Source organism: Canis aureus, chromosome 5 (assembly GCF_053574225.1).
Source record: "Canis aureus isolate CA01 chromosome 5, VMU_Caureus_v.1.0, whole genome shotgun sequence".
In the NCBI taxonomy this organism is placed as follows: Eukaryota; Metazoa; Chordata; class Mammalia; order Carnivora; family Canidae; genus Canis; species Canis aureus.
In genome coordinates, this window is record NC_135615.1 from 45,043,962 (window position 1) to 45,067,093 (window position 23,132).

The 23,132-nt window shown below is 39.1% G+C and overlaps 1 protein-coding gene across 4 annotated transcripts in view; it reads left to right on the forward strand.

Annotated features, from left to right (window-relative positions):
- Positions 1–222: 222 nt before the first annotated feature.
- The window catches only part of GPBP1 (GC-rich promoter binding protein 1), a 71,263-nt gene continuing 48,353 nt past the window's right edge, over positions 223–23,132 (forward strand). The window contains exons 1-2 of one of the 4 annotated variants that reach the window (XM_077897870.1): positions 223–330; positions 1,877–2,876. The gene's annotated coding sequence lies outside the window, so the exon portion shown is untranslated. Of the gene's footprint in view, positions 331–419; positions 624–1,876; positions 2,891–23,132 lie in introns of those variants that run through there. The other 3 variants (XM_077897871.1, XM_077897869.1, XM_077897872.1) reach the window with 3 other exon arrangements.

A 23,132-nucleotide genomic window follows, 5' to 3' on the forward strand; every position in this document is an offset into this window, starting at 1 on the left:
GGCGGGGGGAGGGGGCTCCTGAGCGAGCGGCGGGGAATTCCCCCTTCCACCGAACGTTCCCGATTGTTCACAGTCCTCACGTCAGCAGCAGGGGGTAATCCCCGACTCCAGCTGCTCCTGACGTCACTGCGCGGAGCCACCGCCCCCCACGCGCCCCTGCCTCCGGGGCTTCCTCGACGCCCCGCCCCTAGACGTGGCCACGCCCTGTTCCCCTCCCCCCACCCCGCCGCCCGACGTAGAGGGCGGAGCTTTTCCGGCCGGGGCGTGAGCGGTTGCTTGGGCCAGAAGGTTCTCTGGTGGAGGCGCTCCTCCTGCTGCCCCGCCCCGTAGGTTCGTTCGCACCGCTTCTTCCACACCCTTTCTCCCTCCTCCTTTTCCTCGCCCCGCCTTTCCCCTCCCTTCTCCTCAACCCCTCTAGTTCCTTCCCCGCCTCGCCACCTTCCACGATCTCGCGAGACTTGACCCAGAACATTGCGGATCGGGTCGGCGCCATTTTGGGACTGAGACTGGTTGTGGGGGAGGGAAAAGCGGCAAAAGGGGATTATTCAAAGTACCGAAAACCTCCTCCCGGGATCGAGCGCAGCGGCACCCCCAGGCCAGGGGCACCTCTGGTGTGGCAGAAGGTAACGCCGTCCCCGGTGCTCCGCGCTGGAGTCTGGGGGACGAAGGGGGGCGCCCCTGTCGGCGTCGGGGTTTGAGGGGGTCGGGAGCGGCGTTGGCGGCGCGAGGTGTGAGGCTGCCCGCGGACGCGGCGTGGGGGGTGGCGGAGAGCAGGGAGAGAGACGGCCGGCCGGCGCCGCGGCGCCCCTCCGGGTACCGACTCGGCCCCGGCGGAGTGGGGGCGGCGGCCGCGGGGAGGGGGTGGGCGGCTTAGGCTTGGCGGCTGGGGGCTGCTCGGCGGAGGCTGAGAGCGGGCCCGCCGCCCCCGGCCGGGTCTTCTCCCCCCGGCCTTCCGCACGCGCCCGCCGCCTGTGGCACTCCTGCTCCTCTCCGCGGGCCGGGGGAGTCGAGGCCGAGTTGTGGCCTTCGGCGTTTCCTCAGTAGCGCGCCCGCGCGCTCCGCCTCGCCGGGTCCGCGGCCGTGGCGGTGCCCCGGACTCGCCGCTGCCAGGTCCCCGGAGTCCTTTGGGGCCTGACGGGACCGCTTGTGTTTGCGGGGAGCGCCGCTCCTCATGTGATTCCCGAGGACGGCGTGGCCCCTTCCGCCCCCTCGGTGCCGGGGGAAACCTGTTTTCTTAATTCGAGGAAATCGGGGACCGACACCCTGACCCCACAGCCGCCCTCGGGAGCCGGGCAAGTCTCCCCCTCAGGCGAACTGAAGCGATGGTCCTGCCCCACGTCTCACCTCCTTACTTTCTACCCTCAGTCGGGGAAAGGTCTCTCTCCTTTCAGGCATTCTGCCTCAGAGAGAGCGTCCTCTCTTCGTAGCCCCTTTTCTCTTAAGTTGCATTTGATGCTCCTGGCCCCACACCTGCCTGTTCCATTTCTCTGGGCCCAGAGAATTGAAAATAGAGGTGGTCTTTTATAAGATTCTGGGCCGGTTTCATGGTCTTAAATCTTACTCGAAAACTATAGGAAGGTTTATATAATCTCCTTGTATTATATCCGCACCCCCTTCCCAGTTGAGCTCACTTCTGGTCTCGGTAATAGCCTCTCCTACCTTTCCCTCTCCGTCTAAAGTCTTTTTCATACAGCAGACTGTTTTGGGGGCGATTGCTTGGGCAAAGCTGCTTTCAGACCCCAGTATAATTACGTAGAAGTGAATTTCCCTCCAGAAGTTGACTCTTGGAGGTGGGGGTTAATTTTTAGCTCAAAATTAAAATTCGTTGTGTAATTTAAGGTTTGTTTGTTTTTTTGTGTGTGTGTGACTTTTACAGGTGATCGAATTACTCATATATGAAGATCATCTTCTAGGTTTTGTGTAAAAGGCCCCGGATATTTGAAGTGGCCATTTTGGGATTACAATGTTTTTGGATAATTTTGCCCCAGAAGTTTATTAAAAGTGGCAAGAACCATCTCTGAAGTCAATTTGTAGTAGTGAACAATTCTACAAGCTACTTAAAGAGACCCAGGCATTTCTTCAGTATTTTGGTTCAAACGGATTATATAACTGGTTAAATTATTTCAGCTGGTTTTTTTTGTTTGTTTGTTTTGTTTTTTGTTTTTTGTTTTTTTCCCCTTCCCCCCCCAACCCCCACCCCTCTCCTGTAGTTGTTCTTCAGCCAAAAACTGTAAGATATGTTTGATTTGTGTACTGAGTAGTTTCAGCAGTTTCAAATTACTGTTTAAATATTGCTGAAGTTTCATGGCAGTTTATTTTTACCTTTATTAAAAGTTTTAGGAAATTTTGACCTCAGCCCTTTTCATGTCACAATGGGACAACTTTTCTAAATGAAGACATTGAAAGAATCCAGAGTTTTTTTCATTTTATCTTTTATTTACGTGGAAATTTAAGATGTTGCAGTTTTCCAGCAGCGTGGTAGTATTGAGATAGCTGTATGTCTCTCTATATGCTGATATTTAGGAATGCTCTTCAGATGTGAAATTTTCTTTTTGTTTTTGCTTTTTGGCTCATAAATTGGATATTTCATCTGGAGTGGATAAATACAACAGTGACAAGTACATGGAATAATAAAGAAGACTTTAAAATCTTAAATCCAAGGAACTTGGCTAATTCTGGAGATAGCCATATGAAAACTTTAAAACAGAAGTATGGGTAGCTGACTTGAAGTAACTCTATGTCAAATAGTCATAGGTTAAGTATCTTCAAAGAACTTGGATATTATTTCAGAGGATACAAAATAAAAAAACAAACTGGAAAACATAAAGATTACAGAGAAAAACCCAACACCTTCCTGTGCAGTCCTTTTGGAATTTGTAAGTATTACATGGTGAGCAAACAAATACTCATTTGTAAACTGTAATGAGAGTCAAGTTTATCCTATGTTGGAAGCCTTTCAGTTTCTTGGAATAATACTGCTTGGCTTCAGTTTCCTGGACAGTGTGAAGACTACCATTAAGTGGATTGAAATGCCGAAAGAGTTAAGAATATTTCAGATCAAACAGTCCCTATGTTACCTTTTTTGTGCTTCTGAAGTAAATGAAATCTCTGTGGTCATTATTCATCTTAATTTTTATAGCTTCACAGATTGGGAAAAGGAAAAAACATATTTTATGTGTCTTGCTAGCCAGTTTATATTTTATAAATGTGAGTTTAGGCTGCTTTCTAATGGGAGTTTAGTGTTGCAATTTATTTAGGTAGTTTAGAGTAAATTATAACATGGCTTGGTTTTTAAACCTGATTCACAATAATTCATAATTCTTTTAAATAACTTGATATATTTTCTTTTTGGAAGGTTATGCTGGCTTAAGTTTATAAACAAAACTTGTTTAAGAAGTTGGAAGTAGGGCCACTTGGGTGGTTGAGCGCCTTTGGCTCAGGTCATGATCCCAGTCCCGGGATCAGGTCCCCGCATCAGGCTCCTTGTGGGGAGCCTGCTTCTCCTTCTGTCTCTGCCTGTCTCTCTGTGTTTCTCATGAATAAATAGATAAAATCTTAAAAAAAAAAAAAAAAGTTGGAAGTATTGCTGTAATAGAGATCCTTTGACGAGTGAGAACTATATTTTAATAATTATTACATTTTTCAGTATGGAATAATAGTGTTTTTAGTGACCATTAGTTATTATCTGGTTTTTCAGTGACTCCTAGGCATAGGAATGTTTGTTATTTAAAAACTCACTTATATTTATTTTTTAGACCGTTACTATTAGTGAATATGTGTAGCTAAAATTAGAATTTTTCATTTAATCAGCATTCTGAGGTAAAAGAATGTAGTTTTGAACATTTTGCCAAGATGGCTTTATAACTTGTCAGTTGCTCATTTGTTTCAAAACAGACCTTTTTTTGCTGTGCTATTGAATTATTTCACTTAGAGCATAAGAGATAGTAGAGTCCAGAAGAATGGTATCCAAATAAAACATTTTCTGATCTAAAATTGAGATTAGAATTCAGTAATTCTCTGTTAAAATAGACTGGGCTTGTTTGTGTTTTGTCTGTCAGAGCTGTGTGTAGTACTTCTAATTGAGGTTCCACGTTGATTTATATTAAAAAATGGTGGGACCATTCTCTGCCTTCTTGCTTCAGAGAATATGCTATTTTATGCATCTCTCAATGGGTTTTCAAGTTACTCTTCTAGGAATATGCGTTTTAAATGTGATTAAAAAGTTGAAGTGGAAAAAAAATAAAGTTGAAGTGGAAATGTTCTTTTTTCACTGAAAGGAACATTATTTGATTATTTTCCTTTAAATTATTCCTCTTGATCATTACTCAGAGCTGTGGTATCAGGATAAAGATAATCGAGAAACAGTTTTTAAGAATTAACTTTATAATCTTTGAATAGCTTAACATTGGTGAACTTTGCTTGCGGCAATTGCTCGAGGACAGAGTTACTTGAATGTTTTGATAAATATGTTCTTGGCATCAAAACAGATAGCAATGGTAATTGAAACAATTGCTGGGCTGCCTCTCCCCACCCCCTACCCCTCACTTCTTTCTTCTCTACTCCATTTTTTAAAATCTGTGGTTTAGACTACAGGTCTAAAAACTATAACCATAGTAATTAACATTTGTAGGTGATTACTGTGTCACTTACTTTGCTGTGGACTTTACATTGTATACTTTAGTTTTTAGAATAGTTCTGTGAAGAAAGTCTTAACTAAGTTGTATAGGTGAGAAAACTTAAGATTTTTGGGAGATTGAGACTGGGAGAAAGTAACTTGGTTAGGATCTAGATTAGGGTAGGAATCTTGGGCTCCATATTCTTTTTTTTTTTTTTTTTTTTAAAGATTATATTTATTTATTCATGAAAGAGAGAGAGAGAGAGAGAGGCAGAGGGAGAAGCAGGCTCCTCTCGGGGAGCCCAGTGCAGGCAGGACTCGATCCAGTCATGGACCCCAAGATCATGCCCTGAGCTGAAGGCAGATGCTCTACTGCTGAGCCACCCAGGTGTCCCATTGGGCTCCATATTAATCACTATGCTATACTGCTTTCTTGTGAATTATACTTCATTAATTCATTCTATTTGACATTATCTCTGGTATTTTTGTTTTTTCATCTCATATACTGTTTCTCTTTGATTAGTACTCATTACTAGTGGAACTTGGAGTTAAGCTAAAAGTAGAAGGTATTGTTGGTGTTGCTATTTGTTAGTAACTTATCTGGTAGAACTTAGCTAAAATTAAAGTGTAGTTTCAGGTTGTATTCCTGTCTTATACACCCACATCCTCTTTGCACACATATGAAGCTAAATGCATGTCAGCTTTGATTTACTTTTTCTCTGGTTTTGAACTGAGATAGGTCCATAGATTTATTTTGTGCTAAAAGCTCCTGACACTTGAGAACAGAGTAAGGGGAGGAATAGTAAGGAAGTAACAGTAGTGAGCAGAAAAAGAAAAAACGAAATTTAGAGAGGTACACCGGAAATAGGGATGGGAACTTCTACTCTGAGAGTGAAGTTAGCAGATGAGGATACAATCTAAACAGGCCAGATAATGACTTGGATATAACTAACTTTTTGTTGTTGTTGTTGTTTTATTTTTGGCAAAAATGTTTAGATAGCAATTTTGATCCAGGTAAGGATAGTGATGTAGAAATGTCTGGGAGTTAGGAGATTTTGGTTTAGGGTTTGGAAGATCTAAAAAAGGGCTTAGTGACCCATGTGTATTTACCCAACATCTTTGGTGTTAGCATTCCATAAAACTAATGGAAATAATTTTATATGAAGGCTTTATGTTAATTGTGAAGTGTAATTAATACGTGTGTAACATTTTATTCTAACTTCCAGTATTTTAAGATTCTGATTAATAGATGTCAAATCAGTATTTGTCATAGTCTGAAGTTGTTTCTCCTCTTGTTTCTGTTAATGGCATCACCTGAAACCCATTCATGCTCTGCCCCTCCCCATTTCCAGTTTATTTATTATCTAGCTTGGTCCTTCACTAAGAAAGTAACCAACTAACTCATCTCTGCCTTTTAGCTGCTTTCTCTTTTTCTCCATAGTCTCTTATGTGGCCAGAAATATAAAGTACAGTGGTTTTGTTACTTTAGCAGCCCATACTTAGGGTGGTAGATTTGGCATGTTTAGGGGGACCAGGTTGGAAAGAGATGTATTCCTTGTCCCCTTCTCCCTCTTTTTAAATGTTTTATGTCAGGGTTTCCTAAGGGTTTTTTGATTTTTTTTGGCTATGTAGGTGGGTGTGGGAAACAGTGGTTTGAGAATTCTCTAAAATAGGTCATTTTGGGGATGCTTACATATTTTTCTGGGGAGCGGGTCCATTACTTTGAACAGGAACCTCATGAGAAACAATGTTAGTGTTACTGATAAAACTTTTGTGGTTGGAGGTTTTTCGGTTTTACCTGCTTGCTTTTCCCCTTTTTTGTTAGCTGCCACACCCAGCAAAATAGTTACAAGGGCTTTTGCTCTATATCCTTTCAAGTAATTGCTAGCTTCTGCATCTTTTTATACGAGGTATCCTACTCATTTTCTTGTTCTTGAGTCATCTTTCTGTTCACAGTTTGGTGAGTGCCATGTTTTGGTGTTTCATTTTCTGCCCTTAAATTCAATTTATAGTTTATATTTTTTGAAACCTTTTAAAAAGGTTTTTTCTGTACTTACTTTTAGTCAGAAAAAGTTTTAAAATTGTTAAATATGTACTGTTTCCTTTAAAACTCAGAACTTGCAAATACACTTTAAGAAATTCTTAAACTGAGGGGTGCCTGAGTGGCAGTTGATAGGTGTCTGACTCTGGATCTTACCTTAGGTGTGGTGGGTTTTGTTTTTATTTATTTATTTTTTTTTGGAGAGAGAGGGAGGGGAGAGCGGGAGGGGCAGAGGTGGAGAGAGACTTCAAAGCAAGCTCCATGCTGAGTTCCATCTTACAACCCTGAGATGATGAAATGAGTCTGATGCCTAACTCGATGAGCCACCTAGGTACCCCTCAGCTCAGGTCTTAATCTCAGGGTGGTGAGTTCAAGCTCTGTGTTGGGCTCTATGATGGGCATGGAGCCTACTTAAAAAAAAATTAAACTGAAAAAAAATATTTTTAAAAGATTTTATTTATTCATGAGAGAGAGAAAGAGAGGTGGGGGGGCGGGGCAGAGACGCAGGTAGAGGGAGAAGCAGGCTCCATGCAGGGAGCCCAACATGGGACTTGATCCCGGGTCTCCAGGATCAGGGCCCGGGTCAAAGGCGGCGCTAAACTGTTGAGCCACCAGGGCTGCTCCCTCCCCCCCACCCCCCCCAAAAAAACTGAGAAATTGTCAGGAAGTTCTCTTTATCTTTACATATGCATTGTAGTAAAAGAAATTAGTTTCCAGTGAGTACAAATATTTTCTTAATGAATACGTTTAAAATAATTGTTATCTCACATGATACCTGTGGTTCAGAAGTTTGGCAACAGTTTACCTAAGTGGTTCTGGCTCCCTCTAGGGCTTTCATAAAATCTCCAATACGGTTACCAGGGCTATAGATATTGTTTGGGGCTGGAGGATCCTTTTTGAGATGGTGTACTCCTTGGTCTCTCAGCCTTTGATGCTGGCTGTTGTCTGGAGGACTCTCTCCCTTACTGTATGTGGATCTCCTTTGAGTTCATTGAGTTGTGTGTGTTTTTTTTTTTTTTTTTTTAAAGTAATGTCTACATTTATCTTGGGGCTCCAAGTCACATTCACTGAGCCAGCCAGGCTCCCCTCCTCGAGTTTCTTTAAAACATGGCAACTGCAGCTCCTAAGGCAAGTGATCTGATAGGTAGAATATCTTTTATGACCTATTCCAGGAGTCATTTCTGCCACATTCTTTCTGTTACAAGCAATTCATGAAGTCCAGCCTGAAACCAAGGGATTATAGTTAGGTTTCATCTTTTCTCAAAAGAATTTGTGGACATTTTACAGAACCACAGTAGGAGGTAATCGTTCACAACCAGTAGTTGTCAGCATAATTAGAATTAGCCAGTCTTCACAATTAGTAGGTTGGGCTGTTACAACTTTAGAGAAGAAAGTGTATTCTAAGTTTATATAAATATAGGAGATTTAAATCTTTATACTTTTATAGCCACAGTCTGAGCTTTGGAGGTAAGGTTTTTTTCCTCTCCTTTCCTGCTAACCTTTCAGTCAGTAGAATGAGAGAATTTTTTTTTAAAAAATCCCAAAATTTACCATTTTAGCCATTTTTGAGTACATATTTAAGTGGCATTGAGTATATTCACATTGTTGTGCATTCATCACCACCTTCCATCTCCAAAACTTTTTTCATCTTCCCAAACTGAAATTATCTGTACCCATTAAACATTAACTTTGCATTCCTCTCTCCCTCACCCCTGGCAGTCACCATTCTACTTTGTATTTCTATGAGTTAGACTATTGTAGGTACTTGGCATAAGTGGAATTGTGCAGTATTTGTTGTTTTGTAACTGGTTTATTTCACCTTGCATACTGTCTTCCATGTTCATCCATGTTGTAGCATATAGTAGAATCAAATTCCTTCCTTTTTAAGAGAAAAGAATAATCCATTTTATGTATCGTATGTTTATCCACTTATCTGTAAATCGACATTTTGGTTGTTTCTACTTTTGATAGTATGAATAATGTTGCAGTGAACATGGGTGTACAAATAACTTGTTTGAATCCCTGCCTTTTTTTTTTTTTTTTTTTTTTTAAATTCCTGCTTTTAATTCTTTTGGGTACATACCGGAAGTGGAATTGCTGGTTCATACGGTAATTCTCTTTTTCCTACCAGCAGTGCACATGGATGGGTTCCACTTGATCCATATTCTTTCCAACATTATTTGTTGTCGATGTTTTTAGTAATAGCCATCCTAATGGTTGTGAAGTGATATCTCATTGTGTTTTTTTTTTTTTTTTTTTTTAAGATTGATTGATGATAGATAGAGAGAGGCAGAGACACAGGAGGAGGGAGAAGCAGGCCCCTTGTGGGGAGCCTGACGTGGGACTCGCTCGGGGGACTCCAGGATCGGGCCCTGGGCCAAAGGCAGGCGCTAAACCGCTGAGCCACCCAGAGATACCCTCATTGTGGTTTTGATTTGCATTTCTCTAATGATTACTGATGGCTTCTCATTTGCTTATTGACCATTTTATATCTTTTTGAAGATGTGTATTTAAATCTTTTGCTCATTTTAAAATTTGAGTTGTAGGAGTTCTTTTTGTATTCTGGAAATCAACACCTCTCAGGAGGACTAGATTTTGATAGCTACTGTTTATCAGTGCTTACCATGTTGCCAGGCTGTTCTGTGCCTTTTAACTTGAAGTGAATTAACTAAAGCTCATGGATGGTGTGGGTGGGAATGTCTTACTGTTCTTATTTTACAAATGAAAAAATGAAAGCACAGAGATTTAAGTCACCAAAGTCACACAACCAGTAAGTGATATTTCTGAACCTACGCATTATGTATATCCAGAGCCTAGACTTCAGACTCTGATGGCTCATAGTTAAAGTTTTTAAGGTGATAATATGAGGAAAGTAGAAGTACTACTGTTTCAAGACTGAGAAGATATATTAGCCAGCCACTAACTTTTCTTTTCCTTAGTGAGATAGTTATGACTTTTTTTTATAATATACCCTTAACATGGGTTTATTCTCATTTAGAAGTATATTACTTTTGTATCACTTCATAATTAATGTTTACAATATTTTAGATTAGAAAGTGAAATAAGTGCTATTTCCATTGAATGATTTAAGAAACTTTGAGATTAATTTATGTAAGATCATCAGTAAGTGACAAAGTTAGTATTTGAATTCTGCTCTAAATTCTTCTGTTACGGTGGATTTTCTTAGTGTTCTAAGTAGATTTTACTCTGGAGCAGTGCTGTCCAGTAGAACTTTGAGGGAAGCATTCTTTGCACGGTTAAGTATGGTAATTGCTCGACATAGGACATTATTTGAAGTGTGGATACTGCAGAAGAGGAACTGTATTTTATTTTTATTCATTTATTTTAAAGATTTTATTTATTCATGACAGACACAGAGAGAGAGAGAGAGAGAGAGAGAGAGGCAGAGACACAGGCAGAGGGAGAAGCAGGCCCCATGCAGGGAGCCTGAAGCGGGACTCTGTCCTGGGTCTCCAGGGTCATGCCCTGGGTGGAAGGCGGCGCTAAACCACTGAGCCACCCAGGCTGCCCTATTTTACCTGTTTAAAAAAGATGAGATTGTCTTGTTGAATTGTAAGAATTATTTATATATATTGGGTACATGTATATGAGACATGTTTTGTACATAATTTCTCCTCGTCTGTGGTTTGCCATCATTTTCTTAATAGTGTGTTTTGAAGAACAGGCATTTTAAATGTGGAAGTAAGATTGCTGTGTGCTCTTTTGTGTCCTAAGAAATCTTTTTCTGCCCAAGGTCACAGGATCCCCTGTTTTCCAATAGAAATTTTGTAGTTTAGCTTATCCTTTTAGGTTTGTGATGCATTTTGAGTGATTTTTTTGCATGCCATGTGAGCAAAGGGTTGAGGTTCTTTTTTTCCTTTCATTTTTTTTTTTTTTTAATTTGTAGATAAAAAAAAATTTGTAGATGATGTCTAGTTGTCCCAGTACTATTTGTTGAGAAGGCTTTGTTTCCCATTGAGTCGCTTTGTATAACTGTTGAAAATCTGTTTCCCGTATGTGTGGAACTACTGGTATGCTTGTCAATGATACATATATATATATATGTATGTATATGTGTGTATATATATATATATATATATTTTAAGGTTTATTTAATCATGAGAGACACACAGAGAGGCAGAGACAAAGGCAGAGGGAGAAGCAGGCTCCTCGCAGGGAGCCTGATGTGGGACTGTATCCTGGAATCTGGGATCATGCCCTGAGCCAAAGGCAGATGCCCAACTGCTGAGCCACCCAGGCGTCCCTCTGCTTTATTTTAAAGTCTTGTTGGCATCTTTTGTTTTCTAAAATCTTTTATAGGAAATGTGGACAAAAAGGAGAAATTGTGTGAAGTAAGACCTGTTGCAAAATAATGCCATCTTGAATTGATAGAGCAATCTTTTGTGTGATTTGAAATGTTAGGTATTATCTAATTTATACTTGAATATACTTTAAATGACAATATTTCTATTTTGGAAATGAGAAAGGAGGGCACAAACTATCAACTTACTGACTTTAAAACATTGATTCCCCAGTGTTTCTGGGATTTCTTGAGTGTTAGTCTGCTAGAGAAGATGTTCATTGCCTCAGAAGATGTTTAAGTGCCTACTGTATGCCTGCTGTTTCCTTTGCACTGAGCATTAATTTAGTAGCAAGGCAAAAATATAAGATCCCTGAACTCCTCCAGTTGGTCTGCTCTGAAGTTCTGTGAATGCAGAGTAAATAGAATCCTTAAATTTGAATTTTGGTTTCATCCCTTCTAGTAAATAATAGCTATTTGATCATGGCCATGGCTGCGTTTATAAGACTCTTAATTCCTGCCCTAATAAAACTGGTTCTTTTCCTGCTTCACAAGGTTATCATTAGACTCAGGTAAAATATAATGAGTGCTGAATGTTTTGAAATTGTAAAATGATACAGACTTTATTTAGCAGTACTGTTATGGCTGCATCATGTAGATAGTAGTGATTGAAGGCCATTATGATCAACTAGGAGGGAGAAGACTGGATGGGGAGCAGAGATAAACTGAAAAGACAACTAAACAGAAACCAGGTATATTTACTTATTTATTTATTTTTAAATTTCATTTATTTATTCATAGAGACACACACAGAGGCAGAGACCCAGGCAGAGGGAGAAGCGGGCTCCATGCAGGGAGCCCGATGTGGGACTCGATCCCTGGTCTCCAGGATCACACCCCGGGCTGCAGGCGGTGCTAAACCGCTGCGCCACTGGGGCTGCCCTACTTATTTATTTTTATTTATTTTTTATTTTTTTAAAATATTTTATTTATTTACTCATGATTGGCATAGAGAGAGAGACAGAGAGACACAGGGAGAGAGAGAGAGAGGCAGAGGCACATGCAGAGGGAGAAGCAGGCTCCATGCCGGGAGCCTGATGCGGGACTCAATCCCGGGACTCCAGGATCGTTCCCTGGGCCAAAGGTAGGCGCTAAACCGCTGAACCACCCAGGGATCCCCTACTTATTTATTTTTAAGAGAGATTTTATTTGAGAGAAAACCAGGGAGAAGGAGGGGCAGAGGGAGAAGCAGATGCCCCTGCTGAGCAGGACCCTGGGATGGCAGCCTGAGCCAAAGGCAGATACTTTTTTTTTTTTTTTTAAGATTTTATTTATTCATGAGAGAGAGAGGCAGAGATACAGGCAGAGAGAAAAGCAGGCTCCATGCAGGGAGCCCGATGTGGGACTCATGCAGGGACTCCAGGATCACTCCCCGGGTTGAAGGCAGATGCTCAACTGCTGAGCCACCCAGGCACCCCAAACCCAGGTACATTTAGATTGCATTTTATAGCATGTTTAAAATTGATGTAAACATAATGCATTACATTCTTCTGAGGCAACATTTGTGTAACCTGGGATATAATACCATAGTTTATGGTACGCATTTGAGCTCAAATCTAAATCTACAATCCAGATCTCTTTCTCATATTCTACTCTTGTAATTTAATATTCTACTCTTGTAGTTTAACTGCATTCTTGAGCTCTCTACTTAGTTTACAAATTTGATATGTTCAAAACTGCACTCTTGAGTCTTTTTTAGCTCCATACTTTCTCCATTCTTTTCTGGTTCAATAAATGGATGTACAGTCCATCTAGTCAACCTAAAAAACTTGGAAATAACCTTTGATTTCTGCTTTTCCTCTTGTCTAATCATTTAGCAAATCTGTTTGAAGTAAGTACTTTTTTATTCCACTGCTATTGGACTTGTCCAAGCCCCACCATCTCTGTAACCTGAACTATTGCTGTAGTCTTGTAACTTTGTTCCTCTGCTCTTCTTGCCCCTCTGTAGTTTATTATTCACAGAGCAGGGTGTTCCCACTGGACCTAAGAATAACATGCAGACTATAGCCTTTAAGAATTACTTGTTCCCTTCATTTTTCTGCAGTCTTCCTTAATGTCTTCCTAAACCATTTGCCTTTGGCCCTCTTCTTTCTTTCTTGAACACACCATGCATTTTCCTTCCCGTCTTGGGGCTGTTATGCTTGCTCTTTCTTCTGTTTTCCCTTTGTTAGCTCAATTTTAGTTTATGTGTTACATTCTAGGTGACCATCTAATCATTTTATGTAAAGTGGGCAACCCTGCTTCCTATATACCCTTTGGATTCTCTTGTTTATTCTAAGTACTTCTTTCAAAGTACAGTCTCTTAATTATTTGGTTTACTTTCACTCATATTTATATACTCTTCTGAGGGTGGGGGACCTTGTCTCATTTATTTGTTATGTTAGTAGTTACCTGCAGAGTAAAAGAATGAATATCTTAGATGATTTAGGTTAATGAATGTTTCCCCCCAGAATTGAGTATGTGCAAGTGGTATTTTTATTATAGAACTGCAGTTTAACTGTTTGGGGACTAGGAAAAATTTATTAGGGGATTATTATTATTATTATTATTATTTTAAATAATAAATTTATTTTTTATTGGTGTTTAGGGGATTATTTATAACTTGGTTTGTTAGATTATTTAAAAGTTGTTTTATCTGCCTAGATTTAAATAATTTGTTACAGGAGCTTCTAATCTACTTGCAGAAGACCTGCTTGGGATTTGCTGTTAGCTTCCTGAAAGAACTGCCTGATAAGGACTTAACTCATTATGACCCTTGCCTTTAAAAGGATTCCTTAGGGACACTAAGGCGCCTGGCTGGCTCAGTCAGTAGAGAGTGTGACTGTTAATCTCAGGGTTGTGAGTTCGAGCCTTCTGTAGGATGTGGAGATTACATAAAAGTAAAATTTTGAAAGAAATAAAGTGTTTCCTTGTTTGAACTGGAGGGGTTAAAACCTAGTGAAATTGTCCTCAGGTTTAAAGAGATAAAACAAACTTTAGGTTTCAAGGAGTAACTTTGAAATAAGTGAGCGAACAGAATTTTTGGCTCCTAGTGTCTTTTTTTGAAGAAGAAACATAACCTTATGTTTGCTCCTCAGAGATATAAAAGGAAGTTTGTGCCACAGAGTTTCAATTATTTTTGATATTACAAATTTTCTCAGTGTGATCTTGCTTTAGGTATAAGAGGAGCATGATAAAGGTTTCTTATAAGGGGCCTTTTTATTAAAGCTCTACAAGGATGCTACACTTGAGGCTGTTACAATGAGTGATGAGATAATTTTCATGGAATACTAGCTAGGTTGAAAACTACTTGAAAAATGCATTCAGCTGATAGGACTTCGTAAGGACTTTTCCTATGTAACTTGGTTGCCTTTGTTTTTCTAAGTGAACTGGTAGTTTTCAGATTTTTCACATGAATTACTCTTTGGTTTCTTCCATTAAAATGATTCCTTCTTACAGGGACATTGTGGAAGTGGGGAAAAAAGTGAGTGAAAATGTTATCAACTTAGTCCTTTAAATTAGGACCATCAAGGACAGTTTGAGAGGACAGTCTGTTGGAGACTTAAGTTGGCTTATGTTGGTAGATAGCAAGTTAATGACTGCAGTTGGTACCTCAAAACTATATCTCTTTTATGTGTTTGGGAGATTAAGATCTGTATTTTGTTTAAGGCTCCTTGTAGCTATAGGTCAGTACCTAACAGGTGAAACTAAAACTTAAGCTCAGAGTTTAGAGATTTAAATAGCTATTATAGACTAAAATGTTGTATAAGGTGAGCTCTCTACCTAATAATACCTAAATAATCTCAGTTATTTACAGTACGTATGTGTATAGTGGTTAAGAATTTCACCTACCAGGGATCCCTGGGTGGCGCCTGCCTTTGGCCCAGGGCGCAATCCTGGAGACCCGGGATCGAATCCCACGTCGGGCTCCCGGTGCATGGAGCCTGCTTCTCCCTCTGCCTGTGTCTCTGCCTCTCTCTCTCTCTCTCTCTCACTGCGTGCCTATCATAAAAAAAAAAAAAAAAAAAAAATTTTCACCTACCACTTAAGAGTGCTCTGACACTGGGGACTTGAAAATGCGTTTGTCTATATAAAAACCTGTTTTTTTGTGACGCCTGTGGCTCAGCGGTTTAGTGCCTGCCTTCGGCCCAGGGCGTGATCCTGGAGTCTCAGGATTGAGTCCTATATCGGGTTCCTTGCATGGAGCCTGCTTCTCCCTCTGCCTGTGTCTCTGCCCCTCTTTCTCTGTGTCTCTCATGAATAAATAAATAAAATCTAAAAAAAAAAAAACCAACATGATTTTTGTTGTTGTTAAGATGTAAAAAAAAAAAAAAAAAAGCTATTTGAGAGAGCATGTGTTCACGAGCAGGGGAGGAGCAGAGGGAGAGGTAAAATCAGACTCCCCAGCTGAGTTGGGAGCCTGATGTAGGGGGTTCGATCCTACAACCTGAGATCATGACCCTGAGCCAAAGTCCAACACTTAACCAAGGGAGCCACCCAGGTGCTCCTATAAAAAAACCTTGTTTGAAGAAGAGATTACGTCAATCTCCTGGGGATGTACTGAGCACTAAATGAGATAATACTTATAAAACCCTAAGCAAATTGTTTAGCTAATTGTGTGTGTGCACACATGTGCGTCTCTGTGTCTATTCAGTATATATCTTTGGCTTCATAATCAAGAAGTTAAGGTACTTGCATTTCCAAATCTTTCACTTCATGTCAAGGATCCTGTCCCGGTTTGAATTCTTCTTCTTTTTTTTTTTTTTCTGTTTGAATTCTTTATGAAATGACTAGTTGATAGTGTTAGGCTCGTTTTATAAATTCATTTGTTGAAACTTGTTTATTGGTCTTGGAATGCTGCTTTTCAGCCTGCCTTGGCTTAAGAAAAAGATGGGTAATGTTAAAAGTTAGAGGATTCAAGAAAAGGTAGTCAGAGCAAAGAAAATTACTTTGAATATATACCCAGTGCAGATTACAAAAAGCACAATGATTTTTAGAGAGCAGTCACCCCCTCATCCCCTCATGCCTGTTTCCCAGCGGTAGTTCGTTTTGTTTGTTTGTTTTTTTTAAGATTTTATTTGACAGAGTGCACACAAGCAAGAGGGAGAAACAGGCTTCCCACTGGGCAGGGAACCCAGTGTGGGACTCCATCCTAGGACCCCCGGGATCATGACCCGAGCTGAAAGCAGATACTCAACTGACTGAGCCACCCAGGTGCCCCCCTAGCAGTAGTCTTTATCTGAAGAAATCGCTCTTTAGGGAATCCCTGGGTGGCTCAGCAGTTTAGCACCTGCCTTTGGCCCAGGGCGCGATCTTGGAGTCCTAGGATCTGAGTCCCGCGTCGGGCTCCCGGCATGGAGCCTGCTTCTCCCTCTGCCTGTATCTCTGCCTCTCTCTCTCTCTCTCTCTCATGAATAAATAAATAAAATCTTTTTAAAGAAATCGCTCTTTATGTATTTTTCTGGAGAGACCTTATGTGTATGTAAGCACATACTCTTTTTGATGTAAGCAGTAGCATGAGGTCCACCTTGCTCTACAGCCTTCTTTTATTTAAGGAAATATTTGGAATATTATTCCATATTAATATATGTAAAGCTACCCTGTTCTTTTTATATTGATGGCTTAATGTCTACTTAACCAACTCTTTTGCTGTGCATTGGTTCCTTTTTTTTTTAACTGTTAGAAACAATGCTAGTTGTTATCCTTATAGATGTGAGGTACATTCTTCAAAGTGGAATTTCTTTTAAAGATTTTATTTAATTAATTAATTAATTAATTTGAGAAAGAGGCGCCACAAGCAGGGGGAGCGGCAGAGGTGGGGGAGGAGCAGGCTCCCCACGGAGCAGGGAGCCTGATATTGATGTGGGGCCTCAATCCCAGGATGAGGGATCACGTCCTGAGCCAAGTGCAGGCACTTAACTGACTGAGCCACCCACGCGGCCCCTAAGTGGGAATTTCTGAGTGTAATTTTGAGAGCTATGCTAAGTTGTTCTTCATAGAGGCATACCGACTTACAGTTCCAGCACTAATGTAATGTGGTTTCATACTTTTTCGTGGGTATTTCGCCTGCTTGCTTTCTTTCTTTCTTTCTTTCTTTCTTTCTTTCTTTCTTTCTTTCTTTCTTTCTTTCTTTCTTCCTTCCTTCCTTCCTTCCTTCCTTCCTTTCTTTCCTTTCTTTCTTTCCTTTCTTTTCTTTTCTTTTCTTTTCTTTTCTTTTCTTTTCTTTTCTTTTCTTTTCTTTTCTTTTCTTTTCTTCTTTCTTTCTTTCTTTCTCCTTCCTTCCTTCCTTCCTTCCTTCCTTCCTTCCTTCCTTTCTTTCCTTTCTTTCCTTTCTTTCCTTTCTTTCCTTTCTTTCTTTCATCTTATTTATTTATTCATGAGATACCCACAGAGAGAGGCAGAGACACTGGCAGAAAGAGAAGCAGGCTCCATGCTGGGAGCCCAATGTGGGATTGGATCCCAGGACTCCAGGATCATGCCCTGGGCCGAAAGGAGGTGCTCAACCGCTGAGCCACTCAGGCGCCCCATGCCTTTTTCTTTTGAATTAGAATGAAAGTTTTTCACATGTAAGACCCTTTTCTGTCAACTCTGTATGTTCTTTATTTTTCTTTTCTTTTGATTTGTAAGAACATTTGATGTATGAAGGGAAGTCAGCCCTTTGTGCAATTTATGACAGGTTTTTCCCCCATGTTGTTTCCTTTGACCTTGGTTGTGAATTTGTCATGTAGAATGCTTTTATGTGTTTATACTTATAATTGAATATATAAATATATTTTTTATTTTTATCACTTCTGTTTTGTGTATTATACTTAAAAAGGCTTTCCTTCCCCCTTCTGAGATTATAAAAAATTTTCCCACATGTTCTCTTTTCACACTTAACTTTTGTCAGTAATTTTCCATCCCTTTCAGTCCTCAAATTCAGGACTTCTAGTCTTCTTTGTAAATAAATCTGATGTGAAGTTTCAGCACAATGTAACCAATTCTGGAATTAATTTGATATATCATAATTTAGTCTGCTACATTTCACATTTTAGTAGTTTGAGGATAATCTTTACCATTAATTGCTCCTTTTTTGCTTGTAGTTACGAGGAAGAATGAGCTAATTTCCCTGCCTTCACTTTTTTCCTCCCTCTTTACTACATTCCTTAGTAGTATGCATTCTTCTGGAGGGAGAATATTGTTTAAAGTGCTGGTTTAGAGTAGCTGCTCCTTAAATGTTGATGATTTATGTCTCAGCAAACAAATATATCAGAAATGTTTCTTTATGGGAAGCAGAATTTTCCCAAGTTTATAAAGTAAAATGAGACTTGAAGATTAAGTTATTTTGGTTACTTTCTGAAAATATGTTTGTTGGGGTGGGAGCAGTGCAGAGCAGGAGGATGAGTTAACTTTCAGTAATTTGTGTGGGAGCACTTGAGACATACTGATAATGAACAAAAGAGCATGATTTTTAAGGCAGAAGGATGTTAATTACTTACTGTCCAGGTCTTGTCATTACTGGTCATGTAGCTTAGGGGTAAATTACTTATCTCTTATAAATCTGCCCCTTTTTTTTAGAGAACGTGTTTAAGCTGATCCTAGTATATCTTTTGTCCTTTTTTTTTTTTTTAAGCATATCTGGTTCCTTAATTAAAACCCTCATAACTTTGGCATTTTTCTCCTGATAAATACTTCAGATGAGTAATTTACCTATACCTCAACCTTTCTGATAAAGGATTTGATTCTGCAACTTTTTTTTTTTTTTTAAGCATTTGTTAACTGTTTAGAATGTTCTGGGGGACTGCTTTCTTGAGCCTTTTGAGTATTTTCACTGTTTAGCTAGCACTTTGCTTTGATCACATTGGCTAGTTTATTTGAATTCAGTTTATTCCATTTGAGTCCAATTTGTTTGCAATATAATTTTTAAAATGTGCCATTACCAACCCTTACAAGAAAAAGGGTCCTGTAAGCAGAATAGAAAAAAATTCAGGGATGACTTAACCCACTTCAGTTATAGAGTAGCGCTTATTTTTTGACAGTGAGTTTCACTTTATTTATTTATTTATTTATTTATTTATTTATTTATTTATTTATTTATTTTTGGTAGTGAGTTTTTATGCAAATTAAGTCCTGGGGTTCCTGGGTGGCTCAGTCATTTACACATCTCCCTTTATGCTCTGTCTTCTCGCTCACTCTCAAAATCTTAAAAGAAAAAATTAAGTTCATTAAAGTTTCACAGCTCTTGAGTTACATTGTGTATTATACCTTTAGTAGTCTAGAAATTCGAGAATTAGGGGCATCTTGTTTCCAGTAATGCTTTTTTTTCCTCTTAAATTCTTTTTGGAGGGTGAATGTAGCAATTTTTGTATATAGCAATTTAACAATTTTTTTTTTTAATCAAAGCATGGAAAGATTTTGAATAACTTGAGGTAAACTTTTTTTTAAAAAGTTTAAAGGAAAAGTTTTTTAAAAAGTTAAAAGGAAAGATTTTAAATAACTTGAGGGGCGCCTGGGTAGCTCAGTCGGTTACGCATCCCACTCTTCATTTTGGTTCAGGTCATGTCAGGGTTCTGGGATTGAGCCCAGTGTCAGGCTCTGCACTCAGCAGGGAGTCCCCTTGAGATTCTCTCCCTCTGCCTCTCCCCCTGTTTGTGCTTGCACTTTTCTTTCTCAAATAAATAAATCTTAAAAACAAAAAGGTAAACTGAGAATGAAAAGGGTCTTAGAAATTCCAGGTTAAAGAAGCATGAAGTTAAAACTTTTAAAGGATGGGCATTTGTAATACTCTAGATTTCTTGTGAAATTTATTAATCTGTTAAATTTGAATGCGATTTTAAGTATATTAATAATAAGATACTGGACATTGTTTCATGGTCCAAACTGTAAAAAATAGTCAAGCAGTAGAATAATTTCCTTTAGAGGCCATATTCTGTAGGCAATAATTTTTTCTTTATTTTTATTTTGCAAATTAGGATTTTTAACTTCTAAGTCTTTTGAGAAAGAAGGATTTTTTTTTTAAAGACTTCATTTATTCATGGGAGACACAGAGAGGCGGAGACACAGAGTGGCAGAGACACAAGAAGAGGGAGAAGCAGGACCCATGCAGGGAGCCCGATATAGGACTCGATCCTGGGACTCCAGGATCACGCTCTGGGCCGAAGACAGGCACTAAACCGCTGAGCCACACAGGCGTACCTTTCTTGATGTTTTTTGCAGTATTTACCATCCTTTCCTGATCATCATTACTTTATCTATTTTTTATTTTTTTATTTTTTTCATCATTACTTTAAATACTGGCTTAAAAACAGAATTATAGGGACTCCTGGGTGGCTCAGCGTTTGAGCGTATGCCTTCCACTTAGCGTGTGATCCCGGGTCTGGGGATCCAGTCCTGCATCGGGCTCCCTGTGATGAGCCTGCTTCTCCCTCTGCCAGTGTCTCTGCTTCTCTCTCCGTGTGTCTCATGAATAAGTAAAATAAAAATCTTAAAAAAAAAAAAAACAATTGTAGGTCCTGTTTAATTAGGACCTGTGCCATCAGAATCTACAGGGGGAGGGGCCTCTTAGGAAAGTCTGTAAATCACTCAGCACTTAACAGTGTGCATACTAAATAAAGTTTCATTATGGTATTAGAGCAACGAAAACAAAATTCAGTGGAACAAAATGTCATAGTTTTTTTTTTTAAGATTTATTCATAAGAGATAGCAAGACATAGGCAGACACTCAATCCCTGAGCCACCCAGGTGCCCCATCATAGTATAGTTTTTATTTATTTTTTTTAATTTTTTTTTCATAGTATAGTTTTTAAAAGTTAAAATGTGACTTACAAAAATATGGGATGAACATATGTCACAGACTGATCATTTTTTAAAAATAATTTTCCTTTTATAACTTGATGCATGAAGATTATGGGTCAGTTATGTCTCTCAAGTTGGCATTTCTCGTGTTCAGACAGGCTGTGCTGCTTTGGTTATGCATCTTTGGCTAGAATATTATAGCAGTAAAGCAGTGCTCCCTTTTGCTTATTGCATTCTGTCATTTGGCACACAATTTCAGTTTGTTCCATCACTGATGATGTTCACTTTGATCTGTTCATTAAGGATTTCCCAGGCTATTTGGCTATTTCACTGCAAAACTGTAATAAGTGGTTTTGTTTTTGTTTTGAGGGGTAGAAGGTAACTAGAAATGTATAACCTCCTCCTCCTGTAATTTTTCACTTTATGCATTTATATCCTGATTGATGGTGTTTTATTCATGGGGTTATTATATAGTAGTATTTATTTTTATTGAAATGAAAGTCACATTACATGACCCATTTTAAAACATACAATTTAGTGGCATTTAGTACATTCACAATGATGTGAAACCACCTTTATTAAGTTCCAGAACATTTTTGTCACCCAAAAAGAAAAATCTGTATTCATTTAGCAGTCACTCCCCATTCCTCCCTCCCAGCAATCCTTGGCAACCACTAGTGTGCTTTTCATCTTTATGGATTTACTCACGGATATTTCATATAACTGGAATTGTGCAATATGTGATCTTTGGTCTGGCTTCTTTCATTTAGCATGTTTTTTAGGTTAATCCTTTAGCATGTGTCAGTACTTCATGTCTTTATAATATATATACCACATTTTGTTTATTCATTGATGTATTGATGGATGTTTGGTATACTTCCTCTTGGCTATTGTGAATAGATCTGGTATTGAACATTTGGTGTACAAATATCTGAATACCCATTTGCAATTCTTTTGGATATATACACACATGTATACACATAATACATATACTTAGTATTGCTTGGTCATTAATATATATTTAACTTTTTAATAAGGAGTTATTGAACTTTTCCACAGTTTGCACCAATTTACCTTCCCACTAACAATGTACAGGGGTACTAATTTCTCCCATATCTTCATCAGCACTTGCTATGTACTGGTTTTTTTTTTTTTTTTTTTTTTTTTAAAGATGTAGGTGAGGGGGGAAGAGAGGTCTATCAAGTCCTTTGCCCATTTTATTTATTCATGAGAGAAACAGAGGCAAAGAACACAGGCAGAGGGAGAAGTAGACTCCATGTGGGGAGCCTGATGCTGGAGTTGATCCCGGAAGTCCAGGATCACGCCCTGAGCCAAAAGTAGACACCCAACCGCTGAGCCAACCAGGTGTCCTGTTTGCCCATTTTAAAATTGGGTTGTTTTTGTTGTAGAATTGTAAGAGTTCTTTATATATCCTCGATACTAGACCCTTATCAGATGTTTTGCAAGTATTTTCTCCCATTCTGTCAGTTGTCATTCACTTTCTAGATAATATCCTTTGCCACAGAAGTTTTATATTTATATGAAGGCCATTTTTTTCTATTGTTGTTTATCCTTTTGGTGTCATATCTAAAAATCTAACGCCAAATCCAAGATCATGAACCTTTACCCACATGTTTTCTTCTGATAGCTTTGTAGTTGTAGCTTTTATAGTTAGGTCTGATCCATTTTGAGTTAATTTTTGTATATAGTGTGGATAGGAGTTCATTGACTATCCATTTGTCTCGGCACCATTTGTTGAAAAGACTATCATTTCCCCCATTAAATGGCTAGTGCTTTAAAAAAATTAACTGGCCATATGACTTTATTTCTGGACTCTCATTTCCATCCTATTGGTTTATATATCTTTCCATATGCCATTGCGATTTGATTTTTGTAGCTTTTTAGTAAGTTTTGAAATACAGAAATGTGAATCCTGTAACTATATTCTCCTTCTCAATATTGTTTTGGATGTTTGTGATCCCTTGCAGTTCCAAATGAATTTGAGAATGGCTTTTCTGTGCAAAAAAGGATGTTGGAATTTTAATCGGTAGTATGCCTATATTATATACTCATGTGATTGGTATGCTTGATGGTGTCCTACAGGTCTTTTTGTAGCTGGGGTGCAGAGGTGCAAGAGCAAACAGGCTGGTTTCAGCCACTCGCTGCTGACAAAATCTATAGGCAGAGATATGAGTGGTAGTGAAACAAAGGAATTTATTTTAGTGAGGCCAACACCAAGAAGACATTGGACTAACGTTCTCAGAGACTGTCTCCAAAACGCCAAGAATACTTCAAGGTTTATATAAGAAAAATGTGTGGCAAAGATGAGTGGTTCTGTGCAGGTAGGTAGTCAAGGTCAAATC